This window comes from Phascolarctos cinereus, unplaced genomic scaffold (assembly GCF_003287225.1).
Source record: "Phascolarctos cinereus isolate Bilbo 61053 unplaced genomic scaffold, phaCin_HiC Scaffold_3;HRSCAF=262, whole genome shotgun sequence".
In the NCBI taxonomy this organism is placed as follows: domain Eukaryota; kingdom Metazoa; phylum Chordata; class Mammalia; order Diprotodontia; family Phascolarctidae; genus Phascolarctos; species Phascolarctos cinereus.
Window position 1 is genome coordinate 180486666 of NW_027555736.1, and position 25749 is coordinate 180512414.

Consider the following 25749-nt stretch of genomic DNA (forward strand, 5'->3'; position numbering starts at 1 on the left):
CTTACTTCCTAACATTCTAAAATGTATTTGGCAGAGAGAAGGTGAACCACATTGTAACTCTGCAGTCTACTCTGTCAGAAAAATGAAAATCTGTTGAACTCACTTCGATGAAAATATGTCTCTGATCTTCCCAGAAGGATCTAGTTCCATCACTCAAGGCAATCCTCTGACCTAATTTATCACCATTCCACTTCTGAATAATCAGCCTACTTTCATGCACCTTACTACTGACCAGGTGTATGAATTACATCACTCTCCAAATTTCTGTCATTATATTTCATTTGTTCAACAAATGAATGGATCAAACACTAGTCTGCCTTCTGTCATGGAAAACCTATCTTCCTTCAGGAAAAGAAAGAACCTGTAAGAGCAAGTTTTTTCTTAATATTAAAAAAAAATTCCTTATCAACAGAAAGCAATACCCTAACTGATGATATAGATTAACAAAATACATAATAAATTTTTTTCAAAGCAGAACCAACTTCACATAATTCTAAAGCTTAGCTTTGGCAGAGTATGATACAGGTGCTCTACATATTGAATCCTGTTGGCTTTTTTTTCTCATGATCTTGTCTCTTTAAAGTTATTGCTTCCTGCTCAGTAATATTGCTGGCAGTCAAAGAGGCCAAATCCACATTTGAATGTAGGCACTTATTCCTATCCATCTCGGGACAGTATAAGCTCACTGATGTGCAGGACTTTTAGATGAGAAATCTTTTATCGCCATTGGCATTAAAACCATACACATGTGGGAAATGAGGTCAGCCCTGAGCCAATATTTGTACGAAATGTGAGAATATCCAACATTTACCAAAGTCAAAGGTGGAAACCCTAATGTTCTCCATATGCACTTCTATACTACACTGAAAAATTAAATGAACTTTATTTCTTGCTGTGTTAAAGACAGGAGATATATAGATATAGATATATATATAGATAGATATATAGATAGATATATATATCTATATCTATATATATATGTAGATATATATATATAGATATAGATATATATAGATATAGATATATATCTATATATATATGAGTTCTTATCCTATTCATGATTGGTAAATTAAGATTTGTTTGTTATTGCAACATAAAGACTCATATATATATGTAATTTTAAAATCCTAATTCCACTTTCCTGCTTTGACTTAAAACTCTCAGCTTCATGTACACAACTGGTGTATAGATTCCAATCCTTATTGCAGCCTGAGAGACATTTAAGTTAATTCCTTTCTGGTCTTTAGCTTCTTAAGCACACCCTGATGACATCTGACTAAAATTCCCTAGAAACCACTGAATTCGTATCTTTATCAGGTTGAAATGCAATTTCTTTGGAACAATCTAGTTTCAAACACTTGTTTAGGGGACACATTCAAACAAAATCTTTTTAGCTACTGTAAGGCCCATTGATTTTCTAAAGTGTTTTTCTCCTTCTGCTTTATATGAAGCCAAGCCCTTCATTTTATTCTGTGGTCATTCCTGACTATATCACACAAACCTTTAAAAATAATACTGCACCAGTTTGACACCACTAAAGACTAAAATATATATATATATATATATATATATATATATATATATATATATATATATATATATCCATTAAAATCTAAGTGAGTCTTTATGTCACAGTAACAAACAAATCTTAATCTGCCAATCATGAATAGGAGAAGAACTCAATGCCACCTTACTATACAGTAATGAGTTTCAAAGTCAACATAATCTCAAAGAAAATATTAGTGGTGTTCATTGTATCTAGGCCTGTGGTATCCTTTCTTTCAAAAGTAAAAATATGATATTAATAAACACTTAAAAGGCACAATATGAAAGAATGAATTCAAAGACCAGCAAAGTGAATGTTATATTTTGCTTTCTAGTACAGGGGGTTTTTATCTTGAGTAATGGCTTAAAAGATTAACCAGTTATTCCTTTCACAGTCTCATATATACACCTCACAGTAGAAAACAAATTGGCATTTTGAGGTCCTTGATAAAATGCTATTCAAATTGCCTCCATACTCATTTAAGCACAGACTTAGCTTTCTGCATAACCTTCATGGAAATCTTTTCCATGCAAAGAAAGCAGTAGGAATAAACTTTACGTCAAAAGCGAGTTCTTCTGGTACCACATCCACAATGTTTATCCCAGTGGGATATGATACAGTATGTGCAATTGCTATGTTTCACAATAATTATAAAGAGAAATAACATGTGGCATGAATAGAGAGTGTAACAAAGAACAGCAGCATATGGTAAAATAAACCACTGGTTATGTCAAAACTAATAACTTATTTACTCATGCAGAGTCAATGAGTTAAGAGCTCAGATGAGCCCAGTTGCTTTGCCTTGCTGTTACACGTGGGGAGGTTTCTTTTTGGGAGGGAGGGGAGGGGATTGTTGTTCATCATTTGTGACAGTGTCTTCTGAATCATTATGGAGGTTACAAGAAATCTACAGGTTTTTATTTGTGGCATCTGCGTCAGCATTTGTTAATATTTTTCCCAAAAAGGCTGGAGTTCCAATGGGGACCTTTTTTGTAACTTTTTTTTAAAAGAGATGGGGGCATTATAAGACTCTGTGCCATAAATACAGCATTCATTCTCATAGAAAACAACATGTGTCTTTTTTTAGGGATAGAGGTAATTGTGCTGTGTGGCACCCCGAGCATCTTTAAGATGTTATGTGTCATTGCATACTTTTAAAAGCAGTGCACTATTCATTGATCTTTCCAGTTTATTTTGATTTAAAATGCAGATCTTTTCTCCTCATTGAAATCTTCACGTTTTTATTTATAAATGTATAGGAAAAAATCCATTTCAGACATATGCAACTCCATAAATTAGGTTTTGTGGTTGAAACAGTATGCGCTTATGTCATGGATTGAACATCCTCCTTTATTAGAATGCTATTTATTGCCACCAGCTGCAGTGCTTAGCTAAGAAAGTTCTTGACACAGCGATTGCTTTTCAGCACCAATGCTTCCGGCTGCTAACAGGGGCTTCTATTTCCAAACGTAGCCACCCCTCTTAAGCTCTTCCTTCTGCTATGCAGATACCTCCTGTCATTGTTACTCGCTGGAGTAGATGGGGGAAGGGACCAAACCCACTACCGCTCTATGATCTCCCAGGCTGTAAATCGTCCATGGCTTTGAGATTTCTCGCCAAATATCACTGGCATGAGAGCTGTCAACTGTGTTCAGGAAATCTACCCATCAGTGATGGATTTTTAAAAATTAAGATGTGACTTTAGCACGTGAGCAGAAAGGGCCTTTCACAGAGTCATCGGCATGTACTTTGGGATGAGAAGCAAAGTGCCTATCTGCTGTAGACACTGGTCTCTATTTTATTGCATTTTTACAGCAGGGAAAACTAGACAAAGGTAATTACTCTTCTTCTGTTAAAGGCTATTATTACACTTGCATGAACAGTTAACACTGCTGTTATTTTCTCTACTGCCTCTGTCCGTGGCATTCAGACTACCCAAGCAGCAAAGACATAGAAGTGGTGGTCTCAGCTCATTTCGTACTGTGCAGTCAGTCAGTCCTCTTTGAGAGGTAAATCTTCCAAATCACAAATGTGTGTGCCAACACACTGGCAAATCCCATTATTTGTTGACAGGACCTGTGTCCGCGTCTTCTGCTCACCAGTTTGAGCACTGGCTCCTTTTTCATGCCTCCACACATAATTGGGCTCCCCAAGCCCCCAGAGTGAACCGTGGCAGCCAGTGACAAGAGGAGACCTCTACTCGGTTAACATGGAAACAGAAATTCCCTTCTCTCTTCTAGAACAGAAATTCCCTCTAGGTCAAGGTTAAGGTTTTCTGCAATGTGGGGAGGGTGAGCTTACACACAAGATGCCTTAACCTGTGATCCCAGGGAGTTGGCTTGAAGTGGTGTCAGGCCCTCAAGCCTTCATAGGCACAAAATTTCTCTCCTTGACTAAACAAGAGTACAAGCAGAAAATTGATTTCCAGACATTACCTTTGCGACACAGCCTGAAAATTAGAGCTTCGGGGAACTATTCGCCCCACCCGCGAGCTCAGGCAAAGACAGGCCCTGAGTATTCATCATCTTTGTCTTAGCAATGCAGCTGTTAAACCTTGAGGTCCCCTGTCTAAATGGAGTCATTGCCCGATGTGTTTCTCCTATCTTGGATTTTGCTTGGATTTTGTCAGGGGACTAGGTTAAAACAATAAGGATATGTTGCCATTATTTACAGTAACTTTCACCTGAAGTTCACCTACCACTTCACAGGCAACTACTATTATCCACATTATGACAGGAGAGAAACAGGGAGCATAGAAATGTCATCTCTGATTTCCCCAGCGTCGTCCGTGGAGTCAGAAGAGCTGACAAGTATTCCTCCTGACACCCAACTTGCTTTCCTCACTCCCCTTCTAGCATCAAAGTAAATGGAAAGTGTAGCAAGTTCCATAGCATCCTGTGCCCTCTAAAATGGAAATACTGTATTGAAAAGGAGACATGTCATTTCCTGAGAAAGTGTTATCTTGCTTCAAAAGGGTAGGTAACTGCCAAAGGTCACTCAGCCATGATCTTATAGGTTTGAAGACTGGATAAAACTTTCTTAGTACACCGTAGCCATTCATAGCATTGAGTTTTAATGTTTGTTCTGTAAGGGAGGGAGTCTAACAGAAGGCACAAACTCATGCACTCAAGACATTAGGGTCAACAGAAGAGGAGGGGAGGGTCACAAAAATGAGCAAATGAGCATTGCCACTCAAAGGATAGGGCTTATGGAAACAAGCAGAAGAAGCCCAATCACTGGGTTCCCTTATTTTAAAAGTTATTTTTAAAAAAAGGCAAAACATCTTTCTTACAATCTTTTTTACATTGGAAAGTGAACTATAAACATCAGTTCATGCTCTCTTAAAAATAACTAAGATTCTGTATACATCTAAAATGAGTAGCTAATTAACTTTAAACCATTTGAGTCACATCAGCGATGAAGCTTAGCATAGTGCCTGGCACAAAGTAGGCACTTAATAAATCTTTATTGATTATTATTGGTGCTGATGTTGATCCAACACATACTGACACTTAAAAATAAGCAAGGCACTGAAGAAGAGAGATTTGGACCCATTTGGTTTTTTCTCTTTATGAATTAGGGATCTGAATTATCCTTTCTATCTTAAATTTCCAGTTTTTGTGCCTAAGTGCAACCCTTAAGTGGGAAAAGAATGATTTGGAAGAACCAATGGATTTGAAGTCAGGGAACCTGTTTTCAAACCCTGACTGTGCCACATACTACCTGTGTGATGCTGGGAAAGCCATTTCATCTCTCTAGGAGTCAGTTTCCTTATCTGAAAAATGAGGCTGGACTCATGGACTACACGTCTTTCTAGCTTTGTGGCCAAGGTACTAGAGAAAACTTCATTGTGGAATATCCTTTTTTCCCCTTGCCCTTTCTCTAAAATCCTCCTCCACAAAACATCTCTTGATATTTGATGCCTTGTACCCATAAGTGGGTAATAGATGATAAATAGATGATAAATCTGCCTTCCTATTTTTTAAACAAACTATTAAACAATACAGATCCAAAAGCTTAAAACTAATGTTAATATTACATATAAGGTAAAGCTTTTTCTGTGGCCTATAGTTAAAAATATAGGCTTCTTGCAGATGGGAATCCTTAGATAGACTGACAGACAACAGACACTAACTCTCATCCAAGGACTAATGGTAAAAGTGAGAGGAAAAACTGGAATTAACCTCTGAATTCCTAGATTATACTAAGCACTGAAAGGTCTTCCCAGGGCTATCCCTGGGGGGGATAAAATGTCCAAGATAAATAACACCTTGTGCTTCATTGCCCTCACCCCACTCTCCATATTTTTATATTAATGATGGGGGTGGGGGGAGAAGGGACAGATCTGCAATTAGAACATTGCAGAGGACTGCTAGAGAGGAAATTCTTTCCACAATGCCAATCAACACTGTTCTTCTACTTAGAGTAGAAGAGTTTCCTGGGACACAGAGATTAAATGACTTCCTTTCCTCTCTGTCACCCTTACATAGACAGTGTACACCAGAAGCAGTACATGAATCCAAGTTCCTGACACTAAGAGCAACTTTCTATCCTCCATACCAACCTGTCTCCCCATAGTTATGATACCAGGTTAAAATGAAAACTCTTTTAACAAAAGTCTCCTAAAAGGCAGCTGTATGTAGAAAAGAAACATATCCACTTTCTACCTGTGATAGGGAGTTTTTAGGGCTGATTGTATGAGTAGGATCCTCAGGTTGGTCTTCTAATACCCACCAGTCAAGCAACTTCCTTCTACCCTCTCAGATGCCAGTCTGGGTCTTCTGTCTTCCTGAAGGCCTTGCTGAGTCATTTTTCCAAACACCAGAAACATGAAGTCCTCCAAAATGCAAGATCTAGGGAGCTTACCCTGACTTACCTTGCCCTCAGGAAAGCTCTGGGCTTCCCTCACCTGTCCTCACCTTATCCACCGTAGGAACTTCAAGTGAACACCTGCAAACCCTACAACATGGAACCACAATACTAGAGAAAGTAAGAATCCCCCAAAAGTAACTCACCAATCTGAGCAATACTGGACAGTAGAAATTATAGGTAGAGCACCCTGACTCAAAGGCTTGGCTCTGCAGGGCCATTCTCAAAGCAGAAAATGCCTAGCATCAGTTGATCTGTCAATCATTCATTGTGGATTGCCTTCTCCCGGGAAGTTCCTTACTCTTAGCAGCTGGGTGACAATGGGCTACAGCTTGCTTACACAGCTTGATTACTCTGTTTTCTACAAGTACCTTCCTTGTTGACCCTAAGTGGGAGTCTTATTCTTCCTGTATTTTCCTGAATCAACTACTCTTTTCAAATCAGAGAGCTTTTCAGGATAGGGCTTGTACAAATGAGCAGAAGAAGCCAGGTGACTGATTAAGTTCCCTTCTTGTTCTAAAAGTTGAGATAATTTTAAATCCAATTAGGGCTATGCAGAGAAAAGGGGGAAAAAATAACCTTGGGTACTACGCATTTAATGTTTTTGAAATACCCTACCTTCCATTACATTCTCAAAGTCATTCCGTTCTGAAGTTCATTCATTGAATTAGGGAAATGCAGACATATGAATGAATATGGAGGAGAGGAAAATTATACCTACAATTCATATTTTCCCATTTTGTTACATAAAAGATCTATCAAAATTTCCCAGATGTTGGGGAAAAAAGTAAACTTAGAATCCATCACAATCAGGTTAGATAATGCAATAATCCAAACTAATGAAGGGAGGAAAAAAACCAAACAGAAAGAGGAATAAGCTAAGATTAGCCCTCAAAACAGACACACCTGCTCAAAACAAAAACTCCCTGAATGTGAAATGTAGGAGAAAATTTAGAATTTAGAGAACAAAAGTGAAAGTATTTATCTGAAATCAACAGGCAAAAAATGATCCTTCTGTATTGAAAAAAAAGACAATAAAAAAGTAAGCATGATTTCTGATAACTTCAACAATCAAGTAAAGAAAATCACTGCAAAGCAGGATTGCAACATTTTTGTGCACCTTGCAATACAGGGCCAGGTTTCTAGCCACAAGAAACTGAAACAAGTGCCTATATGGTCAATCTGGGTAATCAACCGATGCAGAGACCAGTCAACTTTAAAGGAAAATCATCCTGGGAAGCTTATTATGCCCAATTTGAAATAATAAGCCAAATGAACCATTGGGCTGAGGAATAGAAAGCACTATTTCTTGCTGCCAGTCTAAAGGGACCTGCACTTATTGTGCTAAGCAATTTGTCAGAAAAAAAGACAGAAAGAGCTATTAAGTATTAGTAGCTACATTAACCAGAATTTTAAAAGTTGGATACAAGGCAGAACTGGCCAAAATGAAGTTCAAGAATTCTATCTGAAAATGTAAGAATCTTCACCAAGAGTGTGTAGGGATATTGCACAAATACTGCATTGAATTTGCCCAGATTCACTAAGAAGGTACATAGTTTGTAAGTGAATTAGAAACTGAGGATCAAGTGCAGATTTAATTTGGCAAATCCAATAGAATAAAACATTGCCTGATGTAAAATGAGGAGAAAATCAAGCCCTATGCTAATTTGAAAGATGGCCAAGATGGTATTTCCACTCAATGCATTTGAGTTTTTTTTTAAACTAAATACACTGGAATGTTGGCAAAGACTATTAACTAAAAGAGGAGCCCTACAATATGGCAAGTGAAATGAAAACGAAAACTTCCAAAATAATCATTACTTAATGAAAGGAGAAATCCTCAAATTGTTAAGCTTCTGTAGCAGAATACATTTCCCTAACTATCTCTGAGAAGAGTTCTGCTAAAATGACTAAATGAAAGGTTGCAACTAAGCTTAGTTCCACTTATCGCCTCAAAAAAGCAATAGATGAAGCAAAAAAAAAGCAAAAAATAACAATAACATTCCAAAAATAAATAGGGGAGGGGAGGGAGGAGAAGCAAAGAAGATCTCAAAAGGAAAATCGCTTGGAAGAAAAATGAAAAGAATTACTGGGGAACAAATGAGCAAACAAAACAAAACAAAATAAAACAAAAATTCCTGTATGAGGAATAAACATTATGGGGTAAATGAAGGAAAGAGTTGTCTTCAGAAAGAACAATACAAAAACCACAAATCTCCAAAAGGAAACCTATATCATCTTCAAGTACCTTCAAAGTAGTTAATAAACTGAATGAGGGAAAGGAAAGAAATTTGGCATCTATAAAAATGTCTATAAAACTAACAAAAAGATAGAAAAAGAAGAGCTCAATATCTTAGAACAGTTGGTGGAAAATCCTAATAAATCAATGAATCTTTGGGGGGTAAAAAAATTGCCCGATGGAAGAAAAAAATGGGAGTGTTAGAAGACACAATAAGAGTTTTAAAAATAGCACACCTGAAAGAAAGTTTGAGATTTCTACAAGTGAAGGTAATCCCCACAAGTGAAGGTTGCAGCATAGTAACTATCATCCTGGCTTTAAATTAAGGAGAGTAGTTTTCATCCTGCCTCAAACATTTGCTTACTAGCTATGTGATAATGGACAAATAACTTAATCTCTCAGAGCCTCAGTTTCCTCATATATAAAAGGAATAATTGTGCTTGAATTATACTGTTAACGAGTGGTTGTGAGGAAAGAATCTTACAAACCTTAAAGAGCTACTTATCGAGGACAGAATTTGTCAGGACAACGTAAATATGATTGGTCTCCTGGGAAAATATGAAGAAAGAAAGAGGTTGAATACTATACTTCAGGCAAACATTTAAGAAAATTTAAGAAAAATAAGGGGAAAAATACTGTATTTCAGATAAAAATTTAAGAATATTTTTTAAAAATTGGGAATATATGCAAAGTGTCAAAGAACGATCCTAAATTTACTTCATCTAAAAATGTAGTTGGGAAACGCAGAGCTTCAGTAACAAAAACTCTTATAAGAAGCTAAGAAGAACATCATATATTAAAAAATATATATTTTTGGAGCCAAAAGTATAGACCACACCCCAGCTGAATTCTCCCAACATTCCTCTCCAAACAATTTTAAAATAATGCCAAGAATATATGTGTATATAGATATAGATATAGATATAGATATAGACATAGATATAGATATATTTTGAAGCAGCAACAAAGAGTCAAAGGGGAACTTTTTTTTTTCAGCCTGAGACAACTTTGGGGATCCGGATCAGAGTTCTGTAACACCAGAGTGGGCACAGGCCTGGAGCTCAGCAGAAGTACCAACTTTGGAGGCAGCTGTGACAGCAGCAGCCTCAGGAGCTCTCAGGCCAGAAATGATTAGGGGGTCAGACAACTGGTCAGAAAGAAATTACAAGGGGCCCTTTGCTAACAGTGGGTGCTGGTACTGATCAGCAACTATGTTGCCCATAAGCTGTTCTGGGTTGCAGTTTCAGGATGAGGAAGAGCACTTGCGAGAAGTCATAAGGCCCTGGTCATAGTTCCAGGGCCAAGAGAAGCACTAGAACCTGCAGCTATGGGACAGCAGAGCCCTTCCTGGGGAAAGGCCAGAGCACAGACCAGGAGAGCAGTGACCACACCTATCCCTGAATTACACTGCTTTGGAAGCATTGAAAACTTGCAGAATCCCAGAAACAGTTCTGAAAAAAAGCAGCACAAAAAAGTCTGAAGCTTGGGACAGAACCTCCCAACTCCAGGTAAGCAGAGCCCAACTTCAACATAAAGTTCAAATTAAAGAAAAATAGGCAAGAAAGATGAGCAAATAACAACCACAACAACAAAAAAACAAAACAAAACAAAAAAAACCTTGACTATAAAAAAGTGCTATGGTGGCAGGGAAGACCAAGACATAAACTTAGAAGACAACAATGTGAAAACAGCTATAAGCAAAGCCTCAAAGAGAAATGCTGACTAGACCCAAGGCCAGCAAGAATTGCTGGAAGAGTTAAAGAAAGAGATGAATGGTAAAGGAAAAATTGGGAAAATAAATGAAAGTGGTGGAAGAAAATTATGAAAAAAGAATTAATATTTTGGTAAAAGAGGCACCAAAAAATTCTGCAGAACATAACAGAATTGGCCAAATGGTAAAAAAGGGCACAAACATTCACTGAAGAAAAGAACTTGTTAAAAAGCAGAATTGACCAAATGGAAAAAAGAGGTACAAAAGTTGACTGAAGAATACAATACCTTAAAAATGAAAATTGGGCAAATAAAAACTAATGAGACAGCAAGAAACAATAAAATAAAGTCAAAAAAAATTAAAAATAGAAGAAAATGTGGACTGTCTCATTGGAAAAACAACTGACCTGAAAAATAGGTCAAGGAGAAATAATTGAAGAATTATTGGAGTAGTTGAAATCCATGATAAAAAATATAGGCTATACATCACATTTCAAGAAAATATCAAGGAAAACTGCCCTGATATCTTAGGTCTAGAGGGTAAAATAGAAATTGAAAGAATCTATCAATTACCTCCTGAAAGAGATCCTAAGATAGAAACTCCCAGGAATATTATAGCTAAATTCCAGAGTTCCTGGGTTAAGGAGAAAAAATTACAAGCAGCCAGAAAGAAACAACTCAAATAGGCACAGTCAGGATCACACAAAATCTAGCAGCTTCCATGTTAAAGGAACAAACAACTTAGAATATGATATTCTGGAAGGCAAAGGAGTTAGGATTACAACCAAGAATAACCTAACCAGCAAACTGAGTATAATCCTTCATGGGGAAAAATGGATATTTAATGAACTAGAGGACTTCCAAGCATTTCTGATGAAAAGACCATAGCTAAATAGAAAATTTGATATTCAAATGAAAGAATAATCATAATGGACTCAATAAAGGTAAACTGTTTGCATTCCTATATGAGATGGTGGTATAAATAATTCCTAAGAACTTTATCATTATTAGGGCAGTTTGAAGGCATCTACATAGACTGAAGGCACAGGTGTAAGTCAATTATGTTGGGATGACCTCCAACAAAAAAAAATGAAGGGGTTAGAGGGATGCACCAGAAGAAGGTGGAAGGGAAAGGTAGGATGGGGAAATTTTTCTCAAATAAAGGAGACACACGTTGAAGAGATTTTATAGTGGAGAGGAAAATGGAGGGGTAGCAGGCAATGCTTGAACCTCACTTTCATTAGAATTAGTTCAAAGAGGGAAGAATATATATACACACTCAGTGGGAAAAAAGTAGAAGTAGGCTTCTTTGTGTTTCTAAAGATCCTATGATAGAATGAATACAAACAAAACAACTAGCTGTACTTTGTGCTAATAAAACAAATTGGTTTAATGGAGCACGATGTAAAGAAAAACAGACATAACAATGATAACCTAAAATGTAAATAGAATCAATTCATCAATATAAAGGAAGAGATATATAGATTAGATTAGAAAACACAACCCAACAATTTTGTTACCTATAAGAAACATACCCAATATTGAGACACGTATAGATTTAACGTGAAAGGCTGGAATAAAATTTATTATAGTTCAACTGAATCCCCAAAAGTATGAGTTACAACTATGATCTTGAAGAGGCAGAAGTCAAAATAGAAAGCACCAAAGGAGAAAAATAAAGAAGCCATATTATTTTAAAGGCATCAAGAAAACAATACCAATAAATACATATGCACCAAATAACACAGAAACAAAGTTCTTAAAGGAAAAGTTTATTAAAATTTTAAAAACACCTAGATAATAAGGCATTAATAGTAGAGGGCTTTAATTTTCTTCTCTTGCAAATTGACAAATCTAAAATAAAGATGGGGAAATTTGCAGACATAAATGGAACATCAGAAAAACTGAATTTGACAGATATAGAGAGCTGAATTGGAATCTTAGTGAATGTATTATTTTTTAATTATACATGGAACTTTTACAAAAATTGATCATCTTCCATAGTAAAGAACTCATAAGGAAATGTAGAAAGGCAGAAATTGCAAACATGTCTACAAATCATAATGCAATAAAAAGTAAACAATAAGAGAAAGTTGAAGTTGAAGACCTAAATAAAGGCTAAAATTATTTTCTTAATATATTAAAAAGTAAGTCACACAAACAATTTTTTAAAAATTAGAAGCAAATGTTTATTCCTGAATATACACTATAAAAACAACCAATGAACTTGAGCATATTACTTTTTATGCCAAATAATTATCAATCTCAATACAACACAAATGGATATTGAACTTTAAAAGGTGAAAAAAATGAAATTTTTTATTTTAAAAATGAATTAATAAGCAAAGCAAGGAGCTAGTTTTGTGAAACAACAAATAAAAGTAATAAGCTATTGGCTGGTTTGATTTTTAAAGGGGAGATAAGGAAAAGAAGAGAAAATTACAAAAATAAAAATGAGAAGGAATGAAACAATGAATAGAAAGAATTTTTTTTAAAAAACATTGGAAACTCTACCACTTATGTGCCATTAAATTGAAATTTTAAATAAAAACAATGAATATCTCCCAAAACATAAAATACCTAAAGAGCAAATTAACTCCATGTCATATTTTTTTAAAAGAGAAAAAAGTCATATGAAATTTCTTTTATAATAAAAATATAGTTCTTGTGTCAAAACTACAGAAAGATCATACAAAAAAAAAAGAACTACAGAGCAATTTCACTAACCAGTACTTCTACCTCAACACTTCTGTGGTGTGTGAACTCAATATCTATTCTCTTCATTGGTGCAGATTGAAACCAAACTGTAACTTTTTATTCTGCTTGTACAATTCTAATCCACATTCTTCCAGAGATTTTCCAAGGAGGATCCCTCAATTTGTTTGAGGGCTTCTTTTAGGTATTTTTATGTTGCTTAGATGGCAAAATGAGGGACAATTGAAAAAGTACTCCATTTGTATCCTCACAAGGTCAAGAGAAAGGAATAAAGTCTCCTAGCATATTGGTATGGACCCTGTAGGGAGAATTTATGGGCCAGCACTGGAAAGAGGAATAACACCAAAATTAGAGGGCATGAATGGGTTAGGATCAGTCTCATTAAAGAGAATCTTCACACTGGTGGGATCCCAAATGGTAAATGGGCTATTATCTCTCACTCATAACACATCACTAAACTACCTCTTTATCCAATCATAAATTCCAATATATTTCTCCATTGTCCTATATAGGTCATCTATAACTTGATTCTGCAGAGTCAATAGTGTTCCAATATTCTCATTCGTACAGTACTTCTGTTTTTGTTTAATAGATGGGTCTAGGGAGCAGCTTGGGATTATGAAAAACATTCTGCAATTTCCTATCACTAATAAATATTGGTGTGAATATATTAAAATGTTGAAAAGAATCTATAGCAATATATTAAAAAATATTTATTATTATTATGTTGGTCTTCTACCAGGAAGGCAAGGATAGTTAGCATTAGGGAAACAATGTAATTACATAATTAACAAATAATGATAATAAATCATAGAAGTGACTGGTAAAAAAAATAATTAAAATCATATGATTATGTCAATGTATGCCACAAAAAGTCTTCGATAAAATTGTACACTCACATTAAAAACTGGAAAATGCATAAGAATAAAAACAATATTTTTCTAAATGTCACTTTTAAAATATCTTTCTAAAACCAAGATTAGCATTATCTATATTGGACAAACACTGAAAGCTTTCCCAGTAAGATGATGGGTGATGCTCAGAATCACCAATATTATTTGACATAGTATTAGCTATGCTTTCTGTAACAATAAGACAAGAAAAATAAATTAAGGCAATAACCAACCACAGGTCAAGAAAAAAATTAAATTCCTATTTACAGATTGTAATGGTTTACTTTGAAAACACTAGAGAATCTACAGAAAATAGTTGGAATAATATACAGATTCACTGAGATCACAGGATGAAATAAGTCCACAGAAACCATCAGAATTCTATATCCACATATTAAAGCAGGAAAATTGGTAGAAATAGTGTGTAACAAAATGCATAAAACATTTGAGAATTAACCCACCTAAATAAATACAGTATTTGCCTAAATACAGTTACAAGTTTTTTTTAACCAAAGCAATAGAATAATACCTAAGCAAATGACCCAAATACTAATCAAAATGTAAATGGAATATTTAATAGAATTATAGAAAATAACATCAAAGCCATATGGAAGGAAAAAAGGTCCAGAACAAATTAGACAAGGAAAATGTATAAGCAATCATGAATAGAAAAATAATATTCAATAGACTTCAAAATATATCTTGTTAGGAAAGGAATTCATTATTCAAGAAAAATTGCTGAGAAAACTAGATGTCATTTTTATGGAAATTGTATTTAAACCACCCTCTTGTACCATATACCATAATAAATTTCAAAATTATAAAAATAGTCTAACTATAAAGTTATTATATCAAAAAGTTGGAGGAAAATCAAAGTTTGTATCTTTCAAAACAATGGGTGAAGGAAAATTCCTAATTAGTCACAATATAAAATTAGAAAATTTTGATTACATAAGTTAAAAAAAAGCTTTCAAGCAAAATTAAATAATGCAACTAGAGTAAGAAGATAAGATATAGATAAAAACGTATTTTTTCATTAAAGATCACAAAAAAAGTGTGACATATAAAATCTATAGGAAAGTCATGTAATTCTGAAAAATTAAGAGCCATTCACCAATGGCCAAGTGGTCCAAAAATATGAAGAGGCAATTTGTAAAAGAACAAAAATTATGCAAAAGAATAAACACAAACTAGGTAAAAGATGGTGGATAGTAGAATTGCATATTAAGAAAGTATACTTACTTGTACAAATCCAGAAATGAGGAAGTTGTTATATGACAGAAAGTATTTGGGTAAAAGTCAAAGCAGGGAGAAACAGAAGTGATTTTGTTATGGAAGTATACTACAGACCACCTAAACAGAAAAGTGAAATAGATGACATGTTGGGGTAAAATAGTCTGGCACAAGGGCGTGATGTAATAGAGATAAAGAATTTCTGTTATCTAGACATCTGCTGTAACTCTGTCCTTCTCTCTGTCAAAAGCAGAGCAAGTAAAAATTTCTCGATTTATTTTAATGATGGTATCATTCAAATAGGGGCAGCAAGGTGGTGCAATGGGTAGAGAGCTGGGCCTGGAGTCAGGAAGATCTAAGTTCAAATATGGCCTTCCAACACTATCCCAGACAAGTCACTTAAAATCTGTTTGCCTGTCTCCTCATCTACAAAATGGGATTATCAATAGCATCTACTTCCCAATTGTTGTGAATATCAAATTAAATAATAATTGTAAAACACTTAGCACAGTGCCTGGCATGTAAGTTAGCTATTAGCTATTAGATAGTGATAGAATCAATAAGGGGAAACTCTTTTCTTGATTTACTTCTCACTGATTATAAAAAAAAACCCAACAACAACTAGTTATTGAGAGTGGAAATTAGGAGAATCCTAGGAGGAAGTGACTGCTTCATTCTAGAGTCTGTGACAGAGAAGTATAGATTAACATGCACCTATATTTTGGGAGAGCAAATTTCAAAGGGTTCAAATGAAAGAGGTAGACCCATGAAATAAAGTGTTTCAGGCAAAGTCAGATCAAGATGGAAGGGAGATTCTCAAGAATTAAATTCTGTAGACATAAAAGGAACCAGTTTCAATGAGGGGGAACAATGGGATTTGTCTAAAAATAGAACTGTGAATGTATCTAGTCAGTTAACAAGTGTTCATTAAGCACTTAATATGTACCAGTCACTGTGCTAAATGCTAGAAACATAAATAGAAGCAAAAGGAAAGAAAGTCCCTGCCTTCAAGTAGAAGAGAGGGAAGGGAAGAGCTAGGTGATGCAGTGGATAGAGCACTGGGCTTGGAAGCTGGCCTCAGACATTCACTATCTGTGTGACCCTGGGCAAGTCACTTCACCCTGTTTGCCTCAGTTTCCTCATCTGTAAAATGAGCTGGAGAAGGAAATGGAAACTACTTCAGTGTCTTTGCCAAGAAAACCCCAAATGGAGTCACAAAAAGTCTGAAATTACTCAACAACAGCAAACTGTGTGCTAGGTACTTTTTATGAATTTTATCTCATTTAGTCCTCACAACAACCCTGAGGCAGGGGCTGTTATTATCCCCATCTTACAACTGAGGAAACTGAGGCAAACAGTGGTTAAGTGACTTGTCCAGGATCACACAACTGTTATGTGTATGAGGACAAATTTAATCTCAGGTCCTTCTGATTCAAGGCCCAGTACTCTATCCATTGTGTAACCAGCAGCCTTTTAAGTAGCTTACATTCTGAAGGGAGAAGACAACACATAGAAGGGCACTGAAAAGTAGGGGACTGGGGAAGATACAACACAGGAGGAAAGTCCAGAAAGTCAGAAACAGCGACAGGGAAGGAATAGAGGATGGTTGGCCTGGGCCCTTCCTCCAAACGGAAGATCTGGAAGGAACTCACCAGTGGGAGAAAAGGGCTGCAGGGTTATAGTAATGCTGTTCTGAAATGAGTAGGTCGCAGGCAATGATGAGGAAACGTCTAAGTTGGTGGACAGGGAATTCACAAACCAATTTAGAGCAGAAAAAGGACCGTCTAGAAGATGGACTCAGGATAAATACGGCCCAGCGCTTTTGAAGTTTGGCTTCTAATGCCAGTTGGTGGGTTGGTCCTTTATTATCGGAGAGGACCAAAATGACATGGCTATGTTAGAGTCAAGTTTCAGTGTGTCTGCCTGTGGCTGATCAGACCTGAGCTTGATAATGCTCTACCGTGGGTCAGGCACAAATAGTACGTGTGAACATTTGCCCAGGGTCACACAGCTAGGGAGTGTTATGTGTCTGAGGCTGGATTTGAACTCAGGTCCTCTTGAATCCAGGGCTGGTGCTCTATCCACTGTACCACCTAGCTGCTCCGAGATGGTTCCTCTAAATTTGAAGAATCCTGTGTTTCCTTTGAGCTGTTTCAATTCTGCTTTGCTCAGAGAGGACAACACCTTCTCTGATGTGGGCATGACATACTGAGTGGTCCTGTGCCAATGTCTCCCATGTCATACAACTAATTCCAAAGTTCTTAAGAAAGACCTTAAGAGTGTCCTTGTATCACTTCTTCTGCATCCTTGCCCTGTGTGAGTTCTCCATAAAATAGTTTTTGGCAAGCGTACATTTTGCATTCAAACAATGTGGCCAGCTCATCAAAGTTGTGCTCTCTGAAGCAGAGTTTGAATGCTTCTCAGTTTAGTTCAAGAAAGGACCTCAGTGTCTGGTATCTTATCCTACACCCAGTGATCTTAAGAATCTTCCTAAGACAATTCAAATGGAAGCAATTCAGTTTCCTGGTATGGTGCTGGTATACTGTTCAGATTTCACAGGTATACAACAATGAGGTCAGCACAATGGCTCTGTAGACCTTCAATTTGGTAGTCAGCCTAATACCTCTTCTCCCCCACACTTTCCTTCAGAGCCTCCCAAACACTGAGCTAGCTCTGGTAATTCATGCATCAACCTCATTATCAATATGTACATCCCTGGAAAGTACACTACCAAGGTAAGTGAACTTATCCACAGCATTCAAAACTTCTCCATTTGCTGTAACCAATGGTTCCACATATAAATGGTGTGGTGGTGGCTGATGGAGCACCTCTGTTTTCTTGGTGTTAATTGTTAGGCCAAAATTAGCACAAGTAGCAGAGAATTGATCCATACTTTGTTGCATCTCAGCTTCAGAGGCTGCATTGAGATTTACAAGGTAGGGGGTCCATTGCTCATACAAAAGCTGATTGAAATTTTCCAGGTTATATGGCAAGAGGAGGTTACCCTCCAGGAGTTCGTGGATGCCTCCATTGTGCATCTCTATAAAGGTAAAGGAAATAGATTGCCCTGTGACAATCATGGGGGGGAAGGGGTTCTCTCATAGTAATTGCTGGCAAGATTTTTGCCAGAGTCCTCCTTAATAGGCTGATCCTTCATCTGGAAGATGGTTATCTCTACCTGAGAGCCAGTGTGGCTTCAGAAAGGCTGAGGAATGGTTCATATGGTGTTTGCAGCCCGACAACTCCATGAGAAATGCCAGGAGCAGAACAGAGGTCTGTACATAATGTTTGTAGATCTGATCAGGGCCTTTGATACTGTCAGTTGGGAGGACTTATGGAAAATTATGTCAAAATTTGGTTGCCTGGAGAAGTTCATTAGCACTGTATGTCAATTTCATGGCAGCATGCTTGCCGGGATTCTGGATAATGGACAACGTTCTTATGCTTTCCCAGTCACCAACAGAGTGAAACAAGGCTGCGTGCTTGCTCCCATGCTTTTTAGCATGTTGTTTTAAGCCTCATTGTCAAATGCTTTCAATGAGGACAAACATGGCATCAAGGTCAGCTACCAGGCTGATGGTAATTCTTCAACTTGAAAAGGTTACAAGCCAAGACTAAATTGGAGGGAGTGTTGGTGCATGATTTTTTAAAAAATTCTGTTTGCCTCTAATGCTAAAGAAAAGAATGAATGAGCTGAGACAATCAAGAAAAGCTCAGGATGAAAAGAGGTTTTAAACCTATGTGGAGAGAAAAAAAGGGGATTAAAGAAGCTATAGAACATTTGTTTGCCATCAGCTTGCCACGTTGTTATGCATACCAGATATTCTCAAGTCAGAATCAATTTAGTGAGCCAGCCTTAAGTAGCCTTTAGAAAGGACTCTTTATAAAGGTGATACAGTTGGTACAAAACATCCCACCTTCCAAGTCTATTGACACACTTTCCAACAAGTCCATACAGAGTCTAATGGAAAGTAATCTGAAGTTTAGAGAGCTCACATGGCAAAGCAGTAATTCACAGCTCCCAGTTGCTGAAATTGTTGTTTTCTCTCATTCGTGGGAGGTTCCAATAGGGTAGAAAAAATCTCAAATTTGATTACTGTCCCCACACATTCTCCACCCCTCCCCCCAAAAAGTCAAATGAAAGAATGTAAAAAAAAAGCTACTTAATAATATATCTATTTTACCATCTACATAAATGTTTTTAGAGAATAATCTATATGTGTATTGAGGGCATCCATAATAAAGACCAGAGAAGCTTTCTACAAATAAAACTCCTCAGTTAAGTACCTCTTTACCATCACAAAATTGATTCAAAGATGTAAAGAATAGAAGATCTTGCTGGGCTTCTTTTTTAGACTATAAAAGAGCATTTGATTCAGCAAAGCAAAATATCACCTCAGAGGCTCTCTTCCAACAAAGTATTTCCCTTACATATGTCAAAGTTAATAAGAGTTAACATTTGTATAGGGTTTACTGTGTGTCAGGCATGGTGTTGTTTAAGGTTTAGGGGTGCTGGGACCCCAATATCACAACACGCAGATCCTATCAGAAAGAATTCAACCCAAGCCTTCTTTCAGCCAAAGACAAGGTTTATTAGAACATCCATAAAGACTGTGGGAGGGATCTAGGAGTGGCCAAGTAGTTTGGGCTGACTAGAGGAGGGGTCTAAAGATCTGGATAGAGTGGCCAGTAAGCTGGGGTGAACAGAATGCCTGGGACCTGGACCTAGTGGCCAAGGGAGAATGGAGCCTAGCTAGTATTAAGGGTGGGAAATGGCCAGGGGCCATTGGGAGGTAAGACAATGAGGAGAGATTGGGTGTAGCCACAGTGAAAGGCTAGTTGATGGGATTATAGCCTCAAGCAAATGCCAGAGATTGGGCTTTCTGGGAAAGTCCAGGGTTTTTCCTTTCTGGGGTCCAGATCCCAACCCCATCAGTGCTAAGCACTTGGAATTATTATTTCATTTGATCCTCCCAAGAACCTTGGGAGATAGATGCCACTATTATCTCCATTTTATAGGGAATTGAGGCAAATAGGGGTTAAGTGACCTGCCTGGGGTTGTACAGCTAGTAAGTATCTGAGGCTGGATTTGAACATAGGTTCCTGACTTCAGGCCTGGTGCTCTATTCATCGTGCCACCTACCTTCTATTAAAAACAAAACAAAAAATAACCTTGTTTGATGACCCTCTGGACACTAATATCAAGCAAGGCATAAAACAAACATAAAAATGTACGTCTAATAAATTTTAGCTTATATGGTGAATATCCAGGAAGGAGTCTAAGTCTGGAGTAGGGGAGAAAAGTCTGTAAGGATGGTGAGGTCCTTCAAATGATCCTGTTTGTAAAAAATATTATGATGATTGCATCAAGATATGGAATCTCCTGAATGAGAATCATAACTATTCTAAAGAGGTGGGCCTCTCTACCCAAGAAAAACCAACTGGATAAAAAAGACTTATTGTCTAGATTATAACATATAGTTGAACAGGTATTATATAGAATTTGTCTATCTTGGAGAGCCATTACAAATGGACAATAACTTAGAACTAGAACTGATCATGAGTAGCTGAGCAGGTTGGTTTGCCTTTGGGAAGTTATTTTAATGATACCAAGCTTCTCTCTGAAATTAAGGTTCATTTGAAAAATAATAACACTCTTCTAGTGTTGTTTTATAGCTGTAAATACTGGAACACATTTCCAAGGAATTGAAATTAAGATTTATCTAAATGAGAATGGAAGGGTTCATGATTGCTATTACCCAGCTGCAGCACATTACAAATGCAGAATTATGAAAGATCAGTGGTATAAAGAATGTTATTAAAGAAATGCATAAGCCAAAAAGAATGTGGGGGAAGGATGTATGTGACATGGTGAAATGAGAGATAGCCAATGGACCAGCCACTCAGTTGGTATCGTCATGATGTCAAGAAGTGAAGAAGGCACTCAATACATTGAGTGGACCCCCATGATTAACATATATGAGGGTATATAGAGGAGTCACAAAAGAGTCAGGCACAATCCACATTGTTGTAGGGAATACTCATATGATTAAGAACATAGATTGATTTGAGTAATAGAGGATGTAGATGGTACTGTCCATTCCCTCAGGGACCTGAAAATCTATCTCCAAGAAATAACTAGAAAACAAATACAAAATAACAAAACATCATCATCGACAAACATTTCTAGAGTGCTTTTTATTGTAGGCATCATTGTACCCTACTATTGAAGGGTACTATTCTAGGCAATGAGCATAAAATGAAATATAAACTGCAGTGATTCCTGTCCTTCAAAAGCTTACAACCCAGTAGGTAAGAGTGTTGGGAGTAGGTAAGAGTGTGTGGGGAGGGCGGGGGGGGGGGGTATATACACAACACACAGACTCTTTTATATACTCTTGAATACATATAGACATATATGTATATGTATAAATGCACATATGTATGTACATAAAAGATAAATAAATAACACAGGATATATAAAATAATCAATTATGATACAAGTAGTAAGTACTGAAGAAATCAAAGGAAAATGCAAATTAATCATCATCATAATAATACCTGCATTTATGTTTTTAATTAAAGGTTTATAAAGTACTTTACATATGTTATCTCATTTGATCACTGAGAGTTGGGACAGTTACAAAAAGTCTCAAGGAAGAAATGGGGTCTGAAGTGAGTCTTGAAGTCACAATTTGCTAAGCAAAGGAGTCTCAGTAGGGTATTTTCCAAAGATAGAAAACTGTGAATAAGAGACAAAGGTAGGAATGTGAATTGCATGCTCTGGATTACAGCATTGGGTGGAGTGAAGGGAAGTAAGTAGATAATAATATTGGAAGTGTAGATGGGTTCAGTTTCTAGAGGGCCATGAATGCCATTATTTGGACTTTCTTATAAGAGGCTGATGTGTACAAAAGCAGTGTTTGAATAACTTGTTGTCGATCTGTCAAGGCTATATAAGAAGACCTCATTCTTAGGATGTAGGTTTAGAGGGCATTCAGTCAAACTCCTTCATTTTAGAAATGAGGAAAATGAAGCCTAAAGGTTTATTGACTTGCCCAAAGTAATACAATAAAACCAACAGAGTCAATATTCAAACTCAGGTCTTCTAACTTTAGATCCACTGTTCCACAATTGAACAGAAAAAGGTGACTTGTGAATTTTGATGTGTACAAGTGTGAGGAAGAAGGAAACCAAAGATGATGGTCCCTAAGCTCTCATTTATGACACAGCTCTGGAAAGGGACCCAAGATTCAAAGTAAACTGTTCCCTGAAAATATCACTACCATGTGTTTCTGTGACCAAAAAGTCCAACAGAATCTTAGGCATCATAAAGAAAAATACTGAAAAGAAAAAAACAAAAGCAGAATTCTATCTCTTTACAGATCCATGACTCATCTGAACCTGGAATATGTTTTTCAGTTCCTGCCACTGCACTTTGAGAGAGATATAATAGAGTTGGAGAAGGTCCAGAGAAGGGCAAACAAATGATCAAGGGGCTGCCTTATGAGGTCAGATTAAAATGATTAGGATGTGGTCTGGAGAGGGTATATCATTCAAGATCATAAAATCATGAAGGGTATTGATGGCCTGAGCAAGTACTCTTTCAGTACATTTTGGAATTCTAGAACAAGGAGGCATCCCCTCCCCTTTGAAGCAAACAAACAAACAAAAAACCCAGTCTTTTAAAGAAAGCTATATAACACAGTAGTCCAAGATAATAATTACCCAGAATTTAGTAAAAGCAGAAAATATAAATATGCTCAAAGTTTTAAGTAAATTCATGGATAATCTGTCCATACTGCATCATTAAGGGGATTTAAGCTGACAGAAAGAGAGGAAAGGCTGTTTGAAAGAAGTTAATTTTGTCTAGGGTTTTGGGGGGTTTTTTTGGAGGCAAAATATCTTTTAATATGGTTTTATTTTTGCTTTTCAGCATGCTTAAAGGATTTGCTTGTGTTGCTACCAACAAATGAAATTTATTTTTATTATTATTATTCCTATTTTATTTTTTATTATCATGCTGATTTCATTTATTTTCCTTAATAGTATTTTATTTTTTTCAATTACATGTAAAGATGGTTTTCAACATTCACTTTCATAAGATTTTGAGTTCCAATTTTTTTTTCTCCCTCCCTCCACAAGACAGCATGCGATCTGATATAGGTTATAATGTACAATCATATTGAACATATTTCCATATTAGTCATGTTGTGAAAGAAGAATGTAAATAAAAGGGGAAAACCACTAGAAAGGAAAAAAAAGAGATAACAGTGTGCTTCGATCTGCATTCAGACTCCATAGTTCTTTCCCTGGATGAGGATAGCATATTCCATCTTGCATCTTCTTAGATTATTGTATTGCTGAGAAGAGCTAAGTCTATCAGAGTTGGTCATTGCACAGTGTTGCTGTTACTATGTATAATGTTCTCCTGGTTCTGCTCACTTCACTCGGCATCAGTTCATGTAAGTCCAGGTTTTTCTGAAATCCACCTGCTCATTATTTCTTACAGCACAATAGCATTCCGTTACATTCATATACCACAACTTGCTCAACCATTCCTCAATTGATGGGCATCCCCTCAATTTCCAATTCCTTGCCACCACAAAAAGAACTGCTATAAATATTTTTGTACATGTGGGTCCATTTCCCTATTTTATGATCTCTTTGGGCTACAGACCTAGTACTGTATTGTCAAATCAAAGGGTATGCACAGTTTTATAGCCTTTGGGTATTTGTCTAGGGTTTTGAAAAAAAGTGATTAAAATAAATTGGCATAGCAGCATATGAGACATTAATTAATAAGATATGTAAAAAGGATAACAAAGTAGCTTTCCTGAAAAGGAAGGCTGTGTTGGAAATCATCCAGAGATAACATTGGAAAAGTAGGTTAGGGAAGGTCCTTCCTAAAGATCCTTAAATTTTATACAGAATAAATCTAACATGATAGGTGATAGGGAGTCATAGATCCTGAGCAGTATCTCTATATTTGTCTAATGGCTCCTTTTCCCATCCACTATATGTATGAACTCTCTCCTGTTGGATACTGAGAGACATCCACTTCAATTATTTGTTATGTCCCTAAGAATAGTTGAGAAAAGAACATACACAGAGTCTGAAGACCAGCATAGACAGCATGGATAAAAAATAGTATTTAAATTCATATGCAGTCTACTAAATTGTGAAGGATGAAGAACAAACTTTACATAGCATCTCACATGCCAAATACTGTGTTAAGTGTTTTACAAATATTATCTCATTTGACTCTCACAACAACTTTGTAAAGCAAATACTGTTATTATCCCCATTTTACAGTTGAGGAACCTGAGGCAAGCAGAGATTAAGTGATTTGCCCAGGGTCATGCAGTGAAGCCAGATTTGTCTTCCTGACTGCAGGGTCTCCTCTCTAACCACTGCACCGTCTAGTTTGGGGGTTTGCCTTATATATATCAATGCAGGTAAGCTGTTTCAAAATATTTTCACCAGCTGGACACTTGGTATGTGCTTAACAAACACACACACACACACACACACAAAATAATATTTCTTTTTTTCCTATTAAATACAAGGAATTTTATAAATTTTGAGTTCCGATCTTTTTCTCCTGCTCTCCCTCCCATGCCCTCTCCCCAAGATGGCAAGCAATCTGATATAGGTTATACATGTGCAATCATTAGTCATGAGGTGAAAGAAGAAACAAAACAAATGGGGAAAAGCCATGAAAAAAAAAAACAAAAACGACAACAACAAAGTGAAAACAGTGTGCTTTGACCTTCATTCAGAATCCATAGTTCTTTCTCTGGACATGGATAGCATGTTCCATCATGAGGTTTTGGAATTGTCTTGGATCATTGCATTGCTGAGAACAGCTAAGTCAGTCATAGTTGATCATCACACAATGTTGCTGTTACTGTGTATAAAGTTCTCCTGGTTCTGCTCACTTCACTCAGCATCAATTCATGTAAGTCTTTCTAGGTTTTTCTGAAATCCACCCACTCATCACTTATAGCACAATAGTATTCCATTACATTCATATACCATAATTTGTCCAGCCATTCTCCAACTGATGGGCATCCCCTCAATTTCCAATTCCTGGTCACCACATAAAGAGTTGCTATAAATAACTTTGTACATGTAGGTCTTTTTTCCCCTTTTCTATGATTTCTTTGAGATACAGACCTACCAGGGGTATTGCTAGATCAAAGGGTATACACAATTTGATTGCCTTTTGGTTGTAGTTCCAAACTGCTCTTCAGAATGGTTAGATCAGTTAACAACTCCACCAATAATGCATTAGTGTTCCAATTTTCCCACATCTTCTTCAACATTTATCATTTTCCTTTTCTGTCATATTAGCCAATCTGTTAGGTGTGAGGTGGTACCTCAGAGTTGTTTTGTTTTGCATTTCTCTAATCAATAGTGATTTAGAGCATTTTTTCTTATGATTACAGTTAGCTTTAATTTCTTCATCTGAAAACTGCCTGTTCATATCCTTTGACCATTTATCAATTGGGGAATGACTTGTATTCTTATAAATTTGACTC

General features: G+C 36.5%; 1 protein-coding gene across 1 annotated transcript in view; it reads left to right on the top strand.

Moving 5' to 3' along the window:
• CDIN1 (CDAN1 interacting nuclease 1) overlaps nt 1–25749 on the top strand; it is a 337401-nt gene that overhangs the window by 297445 nt on the left and 14207 nt on the right. The window lies entirely within an intron of this gene.